Source organism: Phodopus roborovskii, unplaced genomic scaffold (assembly GCF_943737965.1).
Source record: "Phodopus roborovskii unplaced genomic scaffold, PHOROB, whole genome shotgun sequence".
NCBI lineage: Eukaryota > Metazoa > Chordata > Mammalia > Rodentia > Cricetidae > Phodopus > Phodopus roborovskii.
Window position 1 is genome coordinate 18,459,774 of NW_026125391.1, and position 6,625 is coordinate 18,466,398.

A 6,625-nucleotide genomic window follows, 5' to 3' on the forward strand; every position below is an offset into this window, starting at 1 on the left:
CATTCTTAGAAGGGACATATTAATTTTACTGTGGAAAATTTGCCAACCTCTCTCTGTAGCATTATCCCTTTCTGTATACTGTTTAGAAAGTCCTTACCTAACAATGATTTTTTTTTAAGTCTAAAGACATAAAAATGTTAAGAAATACATGTTATCTGAAAGGTGATTTATTGTTTAAATATTTCCTCTTCTATCATTCAACTAGAACTGTGTTTTGATTGTTGGTTGTTTAGTTTGGGGTTTTTGTTCCATTTTGTGTTTTTGTTTTGTTTTGTTTACTTAAGTGTATGACTGTGTGTGGGAGTGGGTATGTAAGAGAATGAGATGTTCAAGATTAGATTAATTCACCCTTTTATCTATCCTGCTATTCAATTAGCTTAACACAAGTAACTGAAATGCTTTCCTTCATCAAAGTACTACAATGGAGATTCAATTATAGCCTGTAAAATAGGTGACTGCAAATGTGGATCCATTCCCAAGGTTTACATTGACTGTATAATTCTGTATGTCATTTTTGGGGGGATAATACAACTTTACACTACATCATTAATATCATTTTAGAATACTTTATGTCATCTGGTAGTATTTATTCATTTCTACTGGACATTTTTCTCAGCTATTCTTGGATACTTGGATTTACACATATATATTTAAGGAGATTATTAACTTACTAAAGACTATATGAGGATTTACACTACAATTACCAAAAAAAATTAATGATCAAACTTTGAGAGTTGTTACCATGAAACAGAGTTTAGTAAGGTTATAATTTGTTGATGTCTTGAATATCATTTATCAATTTATTTCTCTATTTTTAAATTTTGCTAATGTTAATATCAACAGCTCATTTATTAAACTTATTCATAAATTATTTATCACTGTCAAACTTCAGTCTATCCATTTTTACAATGAGCTTGTAAACTTAAAATTTAATGAAATTGAAAAGTCAATTTGAATAGTATGACTATGGATTTTCTGTAAGGAGAGAAAGTTTATAATTCAATGTCATATGGATGTATAGTGAAAGACAGAGAACTTTGTGAAATCTAAACTCAAATTCCACTTGCTGTTTATCTTTTATTCCCTCCCTCTGAGAAGTAGCGCCTCCAAGCAGAAACAGGAGCTAGCCATGACTTTGTCTTCTTCTCTGTCTATTCAATCACTATATTATATAGATTGCATTTTCTCACCCAAGTCAGCACTGTGTCTTCAATCATACTCCAATTTAATAACCAGGTCCTTTAAAAGAGACTCCAATTAAACTCATCTCTCCATATTCTCTCATGGGGATATTTTCACAATATTCTCTTCAGTGAAGACAGTCCAATGTCATGTCTAATTTTATATCAATTACATGAGTGCGTATGTATGGTTTTAAATGATGACTTTTTCTTCACCCCAGGATAGTGTTTCCTATTAAACACTACTCAGGCTACTGACCTGAGAATATATCCTCATGCAAATGTGCAACATTATCTTGCTTACTTTGGCTTGTGTGAGTTTGAATAAACAAGAAGATCAAGTCAGTCTACAATTCCTATTAAAATGATAGAAACTCAAATTTCACAATACATTTTTCCTCAGTGCCAGGAAAAGTTGGGTAAAATTTATCAATATTCATCTTTAAAATGTCTTTTGTTTTGCTTGACAATAAAGTGCTGAACCAGAGCAATTTAAAAATATTTTTATTCAAAAAAATTAACCAGCACTCCGCCTCGGCCACCCCACCGCGCTAGTGTCTTCGCTCTCTCAGCTGCCTAAGGGCCCCTCACCACTGCCACCATGGACGCCATCAAGAAGAAGATGCAGATGCTGAAGCTCTACAAAGAGAACACGTTGGATCGAGCAGAGCAGGCAGAGGCTGACAAGAAGGCGGGGGAACCGGAGCAAGCAGCTGGAAGATGAGCTGGTGTTACTGCAAAAGAAACTCAAGGGCACTGAAGATGAACTCGACAAATACCCTGAGGCTCTCAAAGATGCCCAGGAGAAGCTGGAGCTGGTGGAGAAAAACGGCCACAGATGCTGAAGCTGATGTAGCATCTCTGAACAGACGCACCCAGCTGGTTGAGGAGGAGTTGGATCGTGCTCAGGAGCATCTGGCCACAGCTCTGCAGAAGCTGGAGGAGGCTGAGAAGGCCACAGGCAGATGAGAGTGAGAGGGGCATGGTCATTGAAAGCCGAGCCCAAAAGGATGAAGAAAAGATGGAAATTCAGGACATCCAGCTGAAAGAGGCCAAGCAAATTGCTGAAGATGCTGACCGCAAATATGAAGAGGTGGCCTGTAAGCTGGTCATCATTGAAAGTGATCTGGAACGTGCAGAGGAGTGGGATGAGCTCTCGAAAGGCCAAGTCCGACAGCTGGAAGAACAATTTCTCTCCATATCTCTTCAATATCATACTAGAAGTTCTAGCTAATGCTATAAGACAACAAAAGGAGATCAAGGGGATCCAAATTGGAAAGGAAGATGTCAAACTGTCTCTATTTGCAGATGATATGATAGTTTACATAAGCGACCCAATAAACTCTACCAGGGAACTCCTACAGCTGATAAACACCTTCAGCAAACTAGCAGGATACAAGATAAACTCAAAAAAATCAGTAGCCCTACTTTTTTCAGACGACAAAGAGGCAGAGAAAGAAATCAGAGAAACAACACCCTTAACAATAGCCACAAGCAACATAAAGTGTCTTGGTGTAACGCTTACCAAACAAGTAAAAGACCTATATAATAAGAACTTTGTGACTCTAAAGAAAGAAATTAAAGAAGATACCAGAAAATGGAAAGATCTCCCATGCTCTTGGTTAGGTAGGATTAACATAGTAAAAATGGCAATCTTACCAAAAGCAATCTACAGATTCAATGCAATCCCCATTAAAATCCCACCACAATTCTTCACTGACCTTGAAAGGATAATAATCAACTTTATATGGAAAAACAAAAGACCCAGGATAGCCAAAACAACCCTATACAATAAAAGAACTTCAAGAGGCATCACCATTCCTGACTTTAAGCTCTACTACAGAGCTATAGTTCTGAAAATAGCCTGGTATTGGCATAAAAATAGACAGGTAGACCAATGGAATCAAATTGAAAATCTTTATATTAATCCACGCACCTATGAACACCTGATTTTCCACAAAACAGCTAAAATTATACAATGGGGTAAGGACAGCATCTTCAACAAATGGTGCTGGCACAATTGGATGATGGTGTCTAGAAGACTGCAGATAGACCCATGTCTGTTGCCATGCACAAAACTCAAGTCCAAATGGATCAAAGACCTCAACCTCAATTCAGCCACATTGAACCTCTTAGAAGAGAAAGTAGGAGGTACCCTTGAACAAATTGGTATAGGAGACCGCTTCTTGAACATAACTCCAGGGGCACAAACACTGAAAGAAACAATTAATAAATGGGACCTCTTCAAACTTAGAAGCTTCTGTAAGGCAAAGGACACAGTGGACAAGACCAAACGGCAGCCCACAGACTGGGAAAAGATTTTCACCAACCCTATATCCGACAAAGGGCTGATCTCCAAAATACACAAAGAACTCAAGAAACTAGTCAACAAAACACCAAATAACCCTATTAAAAAATGGGGTAAAGAACTGAAGAAAGAATTCTCAATAGAGGAAATCAAAAAGGCTGAAAGACACTTAAGAAAATGCTCCACATCCTTAGCTATCAGGGAAATGCAAATCAAAACATCTTTGAGATACCATCTTACTCCTGCCAGAATGGCTAAAATTAGAAACACTAATGATGACTCATGTTGGAGAGGATGTGGAGAAAGTGGAACATTCCTCCACTGCTGGTGGGAGTGCAAACTCCACAGCCATTTTGGAGATCAGTATGGCGGTTCCTCAGGAAAATGGGAATTAGTTTACCACAGGACCCGGCAATCCCCCTCTTAGGCATATACCCAAAGGATTCACATCCATGCAACAAAGACATCTGTTCAACTATGTTCATAGCAGCACTATTTGTAATAGCAAGAACCTGGAAGCAACCTAGATGCCCCTCAATTGAAGAATGGTTAATGAAGATGTGGCACATCTACACAATGGAATACTACTCTGCAGAAAAAAAAAATGGTATCTTGAAATTCGCAGGCAAGTGGATGGCACTTGAAGAAACCATCCTGAATGAGGTAACCCAGTCACAAAAAAGAGGAACACAGTATGTACTCACTCATATATGGATTTTAGACCTAGATCAAACGATCACCAGCCTATAATTCACATCACCAGAGGAACTAGGATACAAGGTGTATTCTAAGAGATTCATATAAAGTCCCTCACAGAACTGGGAAGGGACAAGTCCCACAGAGCTCAGGTGAAGTGGGGGAAGACAGCGAATGGAGAGAGAAGTAGGAGAAAATGAGGGGGAGGAAAGGAAAACCTGTGCAACCAGGAAGATTGAGCCTGGTTAGGAATAGAAGATAGGAAAGAGAGAGAGAGAGAGAGAGAGAGAGAGAGAGAGAGAGAGAGAGAGAGAGAGAGAGAGAACATAAAAGAGGGAACCAATATTGGTTTGAAGATAAAATTGAATACAAAGAAAGGTCTAGAGAACTACAAGACTGCTCCCAACTAACAATCTCAGCTTCCATGGAAAGGCTATCATAAATGCCTTGCCGGAGAGTGAGATCAACAACTAACTTCTCCATGGAGCCCTCAACTAATGCCTGTTGAAAATAGTAGCAAACACCCATACATAAACACTGAGTCGAACTAGAACCCTGAAGCAGATGGAGAGAACAAGACCATGCGGCAGAAGCACATACAGACAGCTTACCTGAACAAGGAGGAGCTAAAGGCCACTAGACTGATAGCTGGGAAGCCAGCATGGGACTGACTCGGGCCCCCCTGAATATGGGTCTCAGCCACAAGGACTGAGCAGTCTAAGAGACCTCAGACAGTGGAGCCAGGATGTATCCTTGGTGCACTAAAGGACTTTGAAAACATATCCCCCATGGAGGGATAACTGCCTTAATCTAGAGACAGGAGAGAAGCCCTAGTCCCTACTTCACAGGACCTGTCAGATCTACATGACCCCAACTGGATGGCATTCCCCTACATATGGAATTGAGGTGGGGGGATGGGAGGGGAGGGTCTTTAGAGTGCATGTGAGAGGGCAGAGAGGGTAAAAGGGAGGGAAGGAGGGAGGGAGAGGGAACTGGGATCGACATGTAAAATAATAAATTAAATTAAAAAAAAAATGCTTTGACTCCAAAATTTAAGTTCACGGACAAGTTACTGGGGAAAAGAATTTCTATTTTTGTTTCCACCGAAAATGAAAAGATGTGGGTTCCTTCTAGACTAATGTGGTTTGATCAGGCCAGACAGCCTGAAACAGAGTACAAGCTAATCCTACATTCAAAACAGCTGGATAAAACAGCCCTACAGACTACAGCCAGGATATCTGAATCTTCTTCGAATCCCCCCAAGACAGCGCCCCTTACCAGCAGGAAGTAGTTTGGAAAGAATGACGCCCAAATTCCCAAATATTGTGTATAAATGTTTGTTTTCATTTAATTGGACTTTGTTATATAAAATTAAATAAAATAAAAAAAAATAAATATGACAACAAAACAGTAACTATAGAAAAAGAGCTTATGACTTGAGAGGTAGTTGAAGACAATGGGGAAAGGTATAGAAATGGAGAGAAGGGCAATGACGATGTGAATATGACATTTGTATTTGAAATTATCTTTAAAAATAAAAGAAAAAGTTTTTTTTTAAAAAAAGTAAATAAAAAAAAAAAAAAAAAAAAAAAAAAAAAAAAAAGAATAATGGATCAGACCTTGAAAGCATTAATGGCTGCAGAGGACAAGTACTCGCAGAAGGAAGACAAATATGAGGAGGAGATCAAGGTTCTTTCTGACAAGCTGAAAGTGGCTGAGACTCTGGCTGAGTTTGCAGAGAGATCAGTAACTAAGTTGGAGAAAAGCATCCATGACTTAGAAGAGAAAGTGGCTCATGCCAAAGAAGAAAACCTTAGTATGCACCAGATGCTGGACCAGACCTTGCTGAAGCTAAACAGCATGTGAAAACCTCCTTAGCTGCAGCCACACTTTTTCATTTCTCTCTCCTTGTTTTATTTTTTTTTTTAAACACCTGCTTCCCAGGGAACTCCTTCGATGCATTTTTATATACTTTTAACCACTGTCACCGAAACAACTGCAAAGAACCAGCTAGGGCAGGGGTGGGAAAGACACATAGAAAGGCAACCCCAGTCTGGGGCACTTAAACTTAACCGTGCCCTTAAACTTCCTGGGTTGACATCACCACACTTCATAGCGTTTAGACATGTAGTCTGCTTAGCCAGGGTAGGAAGCCTCACAAGTAAACAGAAAGATTTCCAGCCAGAGTGCCAAGGTGGAGGCAGAAGGAGACTGATGTTGGAGACAATCAGGTGCGGGTTGATGCTACTTGAAACAAAAGGAACCCTGGGGGTCTTTTGTTCGATGTTATACAATTAGATTTCTCTCCAACACTAATTTATTTTGTTTTTAGTTTTACTGCTTTGAAACAAGACTATGGGTTTCTTACACCTGTGTTCCTTAAAGTCAAGGGTCTGGAAGACACACTGGTCTTTTTAAGAGTCCCATTCCTTCCAACTGA

General features: G+C 39.4%; 1 pseudogene; it reads left to right on the top strand.

The window, feature by feature from the left end:
- The first annotated feature begins 1,718 nt into the window (after window positions 1–1,718).
- LOC127214890 (tropomyosin alpha-1 chain-like) lies at window positions 1,719–6,079 on the top strand (annotated as a pseudogene).
- Window positions 6,080–6,625: the final 546 nt, after the last annotated feature.